Source organism: Oncorhynchus gorbuscha, linkage group LG09 (assembly GCF_021184085.1).
Source record: "Oncorhynchus gorbuscha isolate QuinsamMale2020 ecotype Even-year linkage group LG09, OgorEven_v1.0, whole genome shotgun sequence".
Taxonomy (NCBI): domain Eukaryota; kingdom Metazoa; phylum Chordata; class Actinopteri; order Salmoniformes; family Salmonidae; genus Oncorhynchus; species Oncorhynchus gorbuscha.
This window is the reverse complement of record NC_060181.1, coordinates 33,785,758-33,799,123: the sequence shown is the minus strand read 5'-3', so window position 1 is coordinate 33,799,123 and position 13,366 is coordinate 33,785,758. Positions and strand designations below refer to the sequence as shown.

The following is a 13,366-nucleotide window of genomic DNA, read 5'->3' as shown; positions in this document are numbered from 1 at the left end:
CTTGAGTACTTCAATGCACAATAAATCATCTGTATTTGACCAGACGAAAAGACCTGTCCAAGCCAAACCGCAACACACAGCCTACATCATTTCCACCATATTAGCTAAAGTAACGTAATAGAACTAACACGTTAGTAAACCCTTTACAATCCTGCAGTAAAGGTAGTGTACAGTAAGCCGTTACAACGGGGGCCCGGTGGCAATTATTTAGTAATACCAAAAGCTTACCTCGACTTGGAAGAGTTCCAGTATTGTGTTGGAAAGTTATAGCGAGTTAGCTAACATAGCATCCCTCTGTTTGAATAGGGTGTTTCAGTGTGCTAAACTAGCTAGCTGCATTTGCTAGCTAAGTGAGTAAAACAGTGTCAAACAGAAGAAAAAAAATCTCTAGCTTCTTTATTTTGGAAGAAAATAATTTGTTCAAAACTGTTCTCCTATTGTCTTTCTCTGAGTCAACTACCTCACCACAATTTATACCGTGCAGTGCTAGCTAGCTGTATCTATGCTTTCAGGACTAGATTAATTCTCTGATCCTTTGATTGGGAGGACAACATGTCAGTTCATGCTGCAAGAGCACTGATAGGTTGGAGGACATCCTCTGGAAGTTGTCATAATTACTGTGCAAGTCTATGGATGGGGATGAGATACATATTCCTCCTAGGTTTTGTGTTGAAGTCAATGTACTTAGAGGAGGGAAGCTTGCAGTCCTCCAGCTACACCATGGTGCTACCCTACAGAGTGCTGTTGAGGCTACTGTAGACCTTCATTGCAAATAATGTGTTTTAATCAATTATTTGTTGACATGTAATTATATGTAGCTCAGTTGGTAGAGCATGGCGCTTGTAACGCCAGGGTAGTGGGTTCGATCCCCGGGACCACCCATACGTAGAATGTATGCACACATGACTGTAAGTCGCTTTGGATAAAAGCGTCTGCTAAATGGCATATATTATTATTATATTATTATTATTATATTATTATTATTATTATTATATATATTATTTATTATCGTTATCTAAAAATTAGAACTTTAAAATGTTTTACCATTTAAATGTGTATTAAATTCACTGAGGAGGATGTTCCTCCCCTTCCTCCTCTGATCCTTCACTGCTATACAGTCACACACAAAAGGACAACACAAGATCCCACTATACAGGGCCAGGTGAAAATAGGTTACAGGAAGAGAGAAGGGAGCTACAAAGAAAACATCTTGCTCGTTTCCGATGCCTTCTGTGGGCTGACACCACAAACAGAAAATATTTGAGGTCTGGCCACCACCACACAAAGGTGCCCTACGGCAGAAGGCAAACTGTAGTTCTCATCATGGTCAGCTGATGCTGCCATAAAGGACAATGATGAGGAAATATCTCAAGGGGCAGAATAGCAATCTGTTCCAGTGCATAAACATGCTCATATGAGAGGGAGAGGGCTGTGGTTAAAGACAACAAGGACATAGCCCTGTATTATCATTAGTGAGTAGCACAGGTGAAGGATATATAGTCACATGAAGACAGTGTTTCCAGACCTGGTCCTCAGGGACCCCCAAACATTGCACATATTTGTTCCATTCCACCACTCATCAGCACACCTGATTCAATGAATCAACGGCTGAATTGACTAGTTGAATCAGGTGGGCTAGTGCTGGAATCAAACACATATAGTGCATTTGGAAAGTATTCAGACTCCTTGACTTCCATATTTTGTTAAGTTACAGCCTTATTCTAAAATTGATTCAATTGTTTTTTCCCCCTCATCAGTCTACACACAACACCCCATATTGACAAAGCAAAAACAGGTTTATGCTAGTTTATAAAGAATTTAAAAACAGAAATATTACATTTACATAAGTATTCAGACCCTTTACTCAGTGCTTTGCTGAAGCACCTTTGACAGCGATTACAGCCTGGAGTCTTCTCGGGTGTGACACTACAAGCTTGGAACACCTGTATTTGGGGAGTTTCTCCCATTCTCTGCAGATCCTCTCAAGCTCTGTCAGGTTGAATGGGGAGTGTCGCTGCAAAGCTATTTTCAGTCTCTCCAGAGATGTTCGATCAGGTTCAAGTCCGGGCTCTGGCTGGGCCACTCAAGGACATTGAGACTTGTCCCGAAGCCACTCCGGAGTTGTCTTGGCTGTGTGCTTAGTGTCATTGTCCTGTTGGAAGGTGAATCTTCTCCAGAGCGCTCAAGACCTCAAACTGGGGCAAAGGTTTTCATCAAGGTTCTCTCTGTACTTTGCTCTGTTCATCTTTGCCTCGATCCTGACAAGTGTCCCAGTCCCTGCCGCTGAAAAACATCCCCACAGCATGCTGCCACCACCATGCTTCACCATAGGGATGGTGCCAGGTTTCCTACAGACGTGATGCTTGGCATTCAGGTCAAAGACTTTAATCTTGGTTTCATCAGACCAGAGAATCTTGTTTCTCATGGTCTGACAGTCCTTTAGTTGCCTTTAGGAAACTCCAAGTGGGCTTTGATGTCACTTCTCAGTAAAAGGCACTTCTGTCTGGCCACTCAAATCATATTTTATTGGTCACATACATGTGTTTAGCAGATGTTATTGCTGGTGTAGTGGTGTAGTGCTGCAGAGATGGGAGAACCTTCCAGAAGGATAACCATCTCCACAGAGGAACGCTAGAGCTCTGTCAGTGACCATCCGGTTCTTGGTCACCTCCCTGACCCTTCTCCCCGATTGCTCAGTTTGGCCGGGCAGGCAGCACTATGAAGAGTCTTGGTGGTTCTAATCTTCTTCCATTTAAGAATGATGGAGGCCACTGTGTTCTTAGGGACCTTAAATGCTGCAGACATTTTTGGGTACCCTTCCCCAGATCTGTGTCGACACAATCCTGTCTTGGAGCTCTACGGACAATTCCTTCGACCACATGGCTTGGTTTTTGCATGCACTGTCAACTGTGGAACCTTAAATTAGACAGGTGTGTGCATTTCCAAATAATTTCCAATCAATTGAATTTACCACAGGTGGACACCAATCAAACAGGATGCACCGGAGCTCAATTTCGAGTCTCATAGCAAAGGGTCTGAATATTAATCTAAGTAAGGTATTTCTGCTTTTAATAAATGAGCAAAAATCACTTTGTCATTATGGGGTATTGTGTGTAGATTGATGAGGATTTTGTTTAAATTGTAGAAACATGTCTAACATAAAACAGTAGAAAAAGTCAAGGGATCTGAATACTTTATGAATGCACTGTACATTGAGAAACGCCGTCCTGAAGGAGAATCTGAGATGGACGCCATAGAGTCTCCTTCACCTACTGGCCTTAATTCTCTTTACACTAGGACACAGAGAGCATAGAAATTAAAACTACAGTATAAGTGTACTGGACTGGTGTTCACTGTTAACAATTCTGTTACTACTACTTTTCTGGCTGACTCAACAGCACAGACATCCATACAAATCAGTGAATGGGACAGTGTTTGGATGACAGGGAATGATACACATGACAGCCAGGACACGTCCTGACTGTCAACATTGGGAAAAGTTCAACATTGGGGGAAAAAAGGTCAAAAGAGCGGGAAAAGGCCAAAGCCGTGGCAGGATACGCGTTCCACAAAAGGTCACAGCGTCAAAGTGGTATGATGTGTGAAAGGTATATTTTGGTGGACAAAAAAAACATTGTAGAAAGTGACAATTATTGAAATTATTTTTATAGGGCGTAACTACGTCTAAGTAATTTTCAAATTACTTTTTTTTGGTTGAAAGATGTGAAACGTACACAGTGCAAAACAAAAGGAGAGATACAGTAGTGTAGCACACCAGCCACACAATCTACCGCAAGAAAATGTGACATTCTACTTCCTGCCGGATCTGGGAAGTGTTAAAAGAAGGGAAACACCTTCCCATTGACAGGTGGGAAGAGTTACTTGTGTCAATATATATAGTGTCACTTCAGACTCTTGAGTCCAATATAGAAATTCCTACATACAAAACCTGCCTACACATCACCCCCTCTCTTCATCAACCCAAGTCTGAGGGGGTACTCTTGCATAATTGTCTCCTCATCTACATGGAGATGCTACAAGTCTATAAAGCAGTATTTTATACATGGTCATGTAAAAAGTAGAAATGTCATGTAACCTTGTTGTTATCCCTCCATGTCCCTCCCACTGTCAATCAATCTTAATTTGAGTGTCATGCAAATGATAACCGGACCAAGCATAGAGACCACTTCTTCTTCAGTCCATCAGGCTTTCGTTTTCCCAACTCATCCCCTTCATGCACACCTCCCAGCCTACCTTTGCAGTGAATTCATTTTCACTTTAAGCTCTTAACAAACAGAAAACACAATTAATCAAAAGGGAATACAGGGATGGGGATGTAGTGAAAGCCTACTGGGAGGCAAAACTACTCATCCAGAACAACGGTGCCAATTAGCCACCATGGTGCCATACGCCTTTAACCTTTATGGTCACTGACACAATGGCAGAGGTTCAACACAAGAGAACACAGTGGCATTAGGACCCCTGTGGACCTAAAATGTTCTTATGAAAGGAGTCATTCAAAAAGGTCTCACTTTGTCTGATCGAACCAATTATAGGCTACTCTGTTCACACTATTGAGCTGAACGGTACTGGGCTGAACGGTACTGGGCTGAACTGGTTACACATCCACCATCTTTGCTGGAACTGTGCTGGAAAGGACAATGTGAAAACAAAAAGACATATTCCAGCACAACATGGTTTGGGTATTTTACCAGATAAGATGACTAAGAAAAAAGGATTATTTACAGCAACGGCCTAGGGAATAGTTACATGGGGAGAGGAGGGGGGATGAATGAGCCAATTGGAAGTTGGGGATAATTAGGTGACGATGATGGTATGAATTTAGCCAGGACGCCGGGGTTAACACCCCTACTCTTACGAGAAGTGCCATGGGATCTTTAGTGACCACAGAGAGTTAAGACACCCATTTAATGTCCCATCCGAAAGACCGCACCCTACACAGGGTAATGTCCCCAATCACTGCCCTGGGGCATTGGGAGATTATTTTTTGGGACCAGAGGAAAGACTGCCTCCTACTGGCCCTACAACACCACTTCCAGCAGCATCTGGTCTCCCATTCAGGAACCGACCAGCACTAATCCTGCTTACATTTGGAGGCAAGTCATCAGTGAGATGCAGGGTGGTATGCAGTTATCTGAAAGGGTACGAGTCATCTGGGACCTGGTGACGCTTGGCGACCACGTGTTCCACATGAGTTCCACAGCTGCGTTTTGCTTATCGAGCAAAAACGTTGGGGAGGTCTGCTAATTAAGCGTCGCAGGGAGCCATTCATCTGGGCTGATTGTTTCTGCACAGGGTTTAATCAGCCTCGCGTGAAGCCCACTGAACAACACAGCAACCTCCATTCAGGTGTTAACAAGGCCGTGACGCCAAACATACACACTTAACATGCAAAACCAAGCATTCTTGAGACCCATTCGCAAACCAATTACATCCCATGCTGCTATTGAATGAAATTGATACTCTTCTTCTGGGTTTGCTGACTAAGGCCTCGTTAAAAGAAGGGGCATTCCAAGGGGAGTAGGAAAGGTACCTTTTTCTTTGACGGACAACAAATAGGCCAATGCAATACCTGTGTAATATCTGTGGGAAAGTCTAGCAAATTACTTTCCCATCTCACTTCCATATTCAAACCATGGTTTTCGGTAAACCAATGGCTATGTGTGAGTATGTATAGCCTGCAGCTGTTGGAGATTTCATATAACCTACACATTTTTGGTTCACGACAGAAAGCACATTACAAGCAAGGGTATCCCACAATGCATGCCTCGGCACTCCTCTTTGGGAATGCCCTGGCTCTCACTAAAACTGAAGTCTTTTTCATTGATACTCACCAACTTGAACCGGGACTGGTTTCAATTATAATTATTTCAAGGAACAGCATAGGTTAAAGATTCAACCATAAACTATATATGCAAATAAGGGGACATCACTTGCTGTGCTGACCTTTCATGACCTGTGGACAGCGAGAAAATGGCTAAAACCAACACGGCATTACAGTGATCTTCTCAATACCAAGTTACAGTACAGGTTGCGTTGTGAATCAACTGCAATATTGTTTGAAAAACATTGTTACTGGACATGTCAGAAAAAAATAGAAGCCTGTGAGGACACCTTTTTCTGCACTCTCCTTTCGTTTTACACACGTTCCTATGCAAGATGGATCCCTTGTTTATTGCTACACTTCACATACATTCATTAACATCGCACATATCAATCAATAATCTACTGTCGAACAAGGCTTCTCCCCCTCACAGGATTTTCACTTGGGCGGATTCATAAATAAACTTCATTTTCCTGATTAAGATGTAATTATACAGATTTCTGTCCCCTCAAACGGAGAGCGTTTATATCTTAACTCAAGTAAGTATGGACCCCTAAATGAGCATAGATTTTAAATGGAGTCCCTCTTCCACGACTGAAAACACAAGGACGGCGTTTCATTGGACACAGCAGCTTTCAGAAGATATCACAGGCTGTGTGCTGGGTATGACAATCCTTTTGCACTGCAAATGTATTTGAGCTTAAATAACATAGGCCTACTTGAATGCTGGACAATAACATAGCAAAGCTAGTGGTACCAAAGCCGACTGACAACTGCAAATTTGACCTCCTTTAAATAAAAAAATTACAGCTACCGTCCTAATTTACCCTACCTCCTCATAAAATCATCTCTGATAAAAACTTAAGTGGAAAAGCCGCTGAACCATAGCTTCTCCAGACCAATAAGTGGCACACTCTCTGTTAATATTTTGCAGAGAGCTTCCTGTACACTGTCATAGGAAAGTCTTGAGGTAATGGTGTTGTCATGACTAGCCTAGTGGTTAGAGCGTTGGACTAATAACCGGAAGGTTGCAAGTTCAAATCCCAGAGCTGACAAGGTACCAATCTGTCGTTCTGCCGCTGAACAGGCAGTTAACCCACTGTTCCTAGGCCCTCATTGAAAATAAGAATTTGTTCTTAACCGACTTGCCTGGTTAAATAAAAAAAATAAAAAAATGACTCTGCTTTCGTATAGAATCAAATCACATTTTATGTCACCTGCGCTGAATAGAATCAAATCACATTTTATGTCACCTGCGCTGAATACAACAGGTAGACCTTAACGTGAAATGCTTACTTACAAACCCTTACCCAACAATGCAGATTGTTTTTTAAAGTAAGAAAATATTTGCTCAAAATATTTGCTCAAAAATACATTAAATCAAATTAAAATAAGAAAAGTAACAAAATAACTAAAGAGGTTATATACAATGGGGTACTGGTACCAAGTCAATGTGCAGGGGTACAGGAACCAACAGCTGGTGAATAGCTGGTGTCAAGGCACACAGGCTTTATGTGTGAGAGTTCCAGTCTCCTGCCAAACCCAGGGCCATTGAGTCAATCGGGACATGCCAACTCAGTGGTAGGGTCATCACACACACACACACTAAAAATGAGGGTCTCTTGAAACAAGCACTGAGGGTCTGACTCAATGGGTGAGTGCAATCAACATTGTACTTTTCACCACACCATGTGAGAAAAATACCTTCCCCATAAAAAGGCAATGAGATCAATATTAGGATAGTGAATATGCGAGGGACTCCACCACAACATGCTCCTTTCATCAGGGGTCATTGTGGCTGGATCCTAAGTACATCAGTGGAGGGCACCTGGTCTATTGTTACCCAACCGCAGGTGCACTGGTCGCTTATTTAGAGCCTGTCACTTTGTTGTGTTTGAACAAAGGGGGTGTTTAAAGGGCAGCCTGTTTATTTTCTCACCTTTTTTCTTTTGACCAAGGTCAATGATCCTGAAGCAGAGCCAAGGCCACTTACATTGAGTTCTGTTGTGATCTTTCCCTCCAAAAATGATAAAGCCTACATAAACTGTCCAGTTTGTCTGATGTAGGCATACAATCTTCTTATAAGCCATGTTTGTTTGGAACATATTTGTTCCCAGGAGAGGAAGCAGTTGCTTATCCTTAAATGAGATGCAGAGGCTGATAGTTTTAACAGATTATAAAAATGGCATCTGTAGGTTCTATTGAGCCAAGGGACTGGCTTAGCCATGATTTGTGATAGATCCGAAATACTGCTTTCATGATACACATCTACAGAAACCAAACCGTGTAACGTTTAACAAGGCATTAGCTCGACCTTTCTTTGTGGAAGTGAATCTGTACGGTGGGAATTTGCAAGAGCACAACGTCGCATCAAAAAAAATGCAGGAGGACGAGTGACGGAGGCCTGATGGGCATTGCTACACCAGGCAGTCAGTTGCGATAAGGCACCGTGGAAATTAAAAGTGTGCACACTGTGAAATCCCTTCATGGGCAGCTCCAGTCTGCTGGAGCACATCAACTGTGTTAAAGAACTGCAAATAAATCAAATAAATAAATAACATTGTATGTAACATACTACCTAAACTGAGTAAACCCTCCTTGATTATGAACTATGGACGCTCTATATCAGGGACAGCATTCACAAATATGCTAAAACCACCCCCCAAAAATGACAAGACATTTGTAATGGGGTCCCTCTTCTACCCCATGTAGTTGAGTGTGATCAGGGCCATAGCTTTCTCCATACATATACAGTGTGGGAAGGAGCAGATGGATGGTAGAGTGATACACATTGGGAGGACATGTCGATGGCTGTTCCATCATTGACAAAGCAGTGCCGTAACCGTCCATTCATACTGCTCGACAGTGTTCAACACCAGGGACTACCATTCATAGACTGCAGACGTTCATTCATAGAGAAAGGGAGAGAGAAAGGTAGACAGAAATGAGCACTGGATTTTCCAGGGCTCAGAAAGTACTGTACTTCTATATTTTTTTCTGGTAGAATTGAGTGTCTGGTGGGTGACAAAGCACAGGTGAAATACATCTCATAAATGTATTGTAGGCTTATAAAGACAAAAGGGAAATGTAAATAAACAAATAAAATCTTCAGACAACAAGACCCACGATGCAGGAGCCATGTTTAGATGCGTTTACCCTTCATTCTTGCATATCTTGGATTGGTAAAGATACAGCTGGTTATGCATCTCTTTTTCCATATATGATTGAAATACTTCCTCTTGGCTGAAATTTTAACTAAAAAATAACTTGACATTGCACCTGAATACCCCTGTGTAATTCTGAAGTTGAGACCCCAAAATAGAGCAGACATAGGGTATATTTGAAACTTTTAGGAATGGGTCCTCCTGCGTTCAGAATGGGCCCACCTGTGTTCCAACTAACAGCAGTCTTATCAATTCCGCTGAGACTTTTCCTTACATTGTTCCATAAACTGTAGCATATAATTAGACCTATATAGACACTTAGAGCTCCCGCGGTCAGATTCATTCTTAGAAAGTAATTCAATGAGTGAAGAGTATAATAATTGACATTTAATTCAATCTCAGTCTTTTGGCAATCTGTTAACCATCGATAGGCTAATATAATGGGTTAGGACTATTCTCATTGGGAACAAATGTATATTGCAATTTAGTCTCTTCCAACAGCTGCCTGGCAAGTGAGTCTACATATGGGCCACGAAATGTTGCCAAAGCCGCATGAGTATCAGACAGTTCAGCTTGTCCCGGTTCAGTAGCCTTGGCTCTACCCAAACCACCTATATAAATAAATTAGGCGCTCTCTCACTATTGACTTTTCTGCTGCACCGAGAATAATAGCCAGCACATATTAGCCAATTTGCGTTTCTTTCCTAACGTCATCTAGGCATCTACTGCCGTTTATCAGTGGCTGCCCGTTGGTTACAATCAATACATACATTCGCGTGAATTAAATTTCAAGTCTTACATGTCAAGCGTCAGGCAGCCATTTGCGTGCATATGAACCAGTTGAGAGCACGTCCTCACTTACATACATGGCTGATGCATTTTCGGATTTTTTTCCTCTAATTGTACAGCCATCACCTACAATGCACACTAGCTTTGGCTACTCGCTGCGCTCTCCACACAGCTCTGTGAAACTACCGCTTGGTCTTGTGTCTACAAGTACCACTACATTGGTAGTACACATGGATAATCTTAATACAAGCGGTTTTAAAGCGAAAAATGTGGGTATATTTGAAGGATTTTACCGTGTGCACATGCACTGCTTGTGTAGCCTACCGGGCGCACACAGAGCATTCTCCGCCAATATGAGTTAACCCCTAGAGACTCGAGATGAAACAATGAAACGGATTTGAGACATTCACTACAATGTTGCTATTACCAGCATATTTTATATTTCTCTAAAAACGTTCGTTTCTTTAACATGTGTTCCTTATGACAAAGCGCGACATGTATAAAAATGCCTATCAAATTATCCCAGACCTTGATTAGTCACTTTCAACCGTTGGTTGTTGATGGCTTGCAAATAAACTTGCATCAATATACGAACCATTCTATGGTATTGTTTGTCTTTGCGCCACATTTACCCCTGAGTCACCACTATAACGTTGGATGTGATTATTACTACCCCAAGTAGAGTTCACTCTACCACCCGTAAGAATCCAAATCCTGCCGCCGCAATTTCAAAAATGATATTCCATTTTAGCTAGGCCTCATCCATATCCTCGGACTCACCTGACTCGCCTTTACCCCTCAGGTTCCACAAGCTCAGGGTTCTCTTTCCGATCCTGAAGCGCTGCAGTAGCTCCTCACGACCAGGCACCGGCAGGCAACACAAAAGCTCTGATTGGGCCTCAACGAGCGCTCATCCCCTTGGTCTCAGCCCAGACAGACGGGTTATTGGTCGGCGGCTGTGTCGGAGGCGCGCCCCTATTATTATAAGGTGTGTGTTTTTGTCTATGTCTAGAGGGGAGGGGACAAAAAGCACTGAAATGATGGGAACTAAATGGCTTGTTATGGGCGCCGTGTCCGCAGTACAAGGCAAGCGTACTACATTGACAGATAAAGAGTGGACAACAGTATTAAGTCCCTCTTCATTCAGCGATGGCCATCGACTGGATCTCCGAGGAACAATGCCCTTTCTACGACTCATCTTGAACCTAGTATTTTCGTGACTTGTAGAATCACTTTTCTACCAAGAAGAACACCCGATTAAACGCTTGATAGTCTGTCTATACGGCAGTAAATCATATGCGTAAAAGCGGAAATTAAATAAATCAATTTGGTGTTATTTCATTTATATTTTTCAAATTGTAACTTGTTTAACACAATTTAGGAATTGTCAAAATAATATATAGTCTATATACAAGGCCTACGTATAATGCGTATTCATAGACAAGATCATGTCACATCTGTATCCTATCCTTTAGGCTACAATAGAAATGAAATCGATTATTGTGATAGCGAATGGATGAACGATGACACGATCAATAATGTATAGCCTCTCTGCGTTGAGGCACGAACAATAAAATGCCTGACCTACTTAACAAACTATAAGATAATCGAAAGTAAATGTTGCATCTACTAAAATATGCATCTTTGGAACAAAAATATGATTGTTAAAAGCATGGATTTGACTCGAAGTATTGATGAACTCCACTTTCAGGCCGTGCGTAAAATGCAAGAAATATTGTTCTTTACTAAAAAAGTGAGTGTATATTACTGGATACTTTCGAAGTTTACCAGTAAACTACCAGAATGTTGGTATCTTTCAAGGATTTTATGTAATCTAGCACATGACATGTAGTGTCCCTTTTGGGTACTTCAAATTATTACAGGTGTCTGTAATGATCTCGGGCCCTCTCTCTGGTCATATCACATGTAAAATATATGAAATAAATAAGTAAGATGATAATAAAAAATTATCAATGACAAAGCTGTTAAATATTATCCTAAATATAAACCATACATTTTGTAAATACCATTGATGTTTAATATGAGGCTTTCAGCATATCCTTTATATTTTTTACACACTTTAATTTATTTTACTATGTCAATATGTGTTTGTTGTCAATGTTTTGGAGTCAAAATAGTGGCAGTTGTGAAAAAGTCAATAGTTGGACAACTTGCAGAGGTAATTTAAAATAGTGCCGCTATTGAAACTCATGGACAATATGGACACATAAACATGAGTGCTATATGGAATACGTTTTATAAAAGTTATTCAAGTATAAATTACCAACGTTACGATAGGTTTCCATATATTTTCTGTTAATTAATATTACCGGTAGCTTTGCAAACCTATGCAGGCTTGCAGAGCTGCAGTTTACGCTATATTAATCGCGATTGTGTTGATATTCACTGTTAAAACAATTACAATGTTTTGCAACAGCAATAACTGAGCCCTCTAGCCGCATGCAAAGAAACTCTCGCTTGGCACTTGGCCAAAACATGTAACCGTACAGTCAATATACTACATGTACTGTACAGTCCTATCAGGCGATTATATAAAATCACAAATACTATATGCTACTCATGTAAACCCCCAGTGATGTAATCTTGAGGCTTTACCATCTTTACATAATGGGTTTGACATCAGTTTGTTGTTATTTATTTACCATAAATGTTATATTACACTATATAGAATTCATTATTCACGATTAAATATTAAACTGGGTCACATTAGTCTTATAACCTGAGCTGGCTTAGCCATGTCCTGTAAAATATAATTTTACATTATCAACCAATGATGTATTCATGATGGCAAGGCCAAAGGGTCACACATCTTCAAGTCATTTGTTTGGTCGAAAGTCAATAACCACAAAGAGTAGCCAAGGAAACATGGTTAGGGAGCTTTGTTCACTAATTGACATTAATCAATGGGATGAGGTAATGCCTCAAAACCAAGCCGACTCTTGCTCAGGGTTCTTCAGTCTCTATGTATTGCATAGTGAAAATAGAAGCTTCACCACTCTTTATGGACACAATATGATGACTGCAGTCACCTTTTCATTTTTAGAGAGTGTGTGTCTGTGTGCGTGTTCAGGGTGGGTTTGTGTCTGTGTGCGTGTTCAGGGTGTGTGTGTGTGTCTGTGTGCGTGTTCAGGGTGGGTTTGTGTCTGTGTCCGTGTTCAGGGTGTGTGTGTGTGTCTGTGTGCGTGTTCAGGGTGGGTTTGTGTCTGTGTGCGCGTTCAGGGTGTGTGTGTGTCTGTGTGCGTGTTCAGGGTGGGTTTGTGTCTGTGTGCATGTTCAGGGTGTGTGTGTGTGTCTGTGTGCGTGTTCAGGGTGTGTTTGTGCATCTATTTAACCCCGGCTAAATATGAGAAATACATCTGCCAAACATCTGAGACTTTTTTCTTGCTGTATCTGTTGCCGATTACTTCTCTCTTTTTGGACTCTCTCATCATTTAAACATTTAAAAAATGTTATTTAACCAGGTAAGTCAGTTAAGATCAAAATCTTATTCACAATGACAGCCTAGGAACAGTCAGTGGGTTAACTGCCTTGTTCAGGGGCAGAATGA

The 13,366-nt window shown here is 41.3% G+C and overlaps 1 protein-coding gene across 2 annotated transcripts in view; it reads right to left on the bottom strand.

Moving 5' to 3' along the window:
- Window positions 1-10,772, bottom strand: part of LOC124043426 (transcriptional repressor p66-beta-like) — a 44,232-nt gene extending 33,460 nt beyond the window's left edge. For both annotated transcript variants that reach the window (XM_046362029.1, XM_046362031.1), the window contains exon 1: window positions 10,579-10,772. The gene's annotated coding sequence lies outside the window, so the exon portion shown is untranslated. The remainder of the gene's footprint in view (window positions 1-10,578) is intronic.
- Window positions 10,773-13,366: the final 2,594 nt, after the last annotated feature.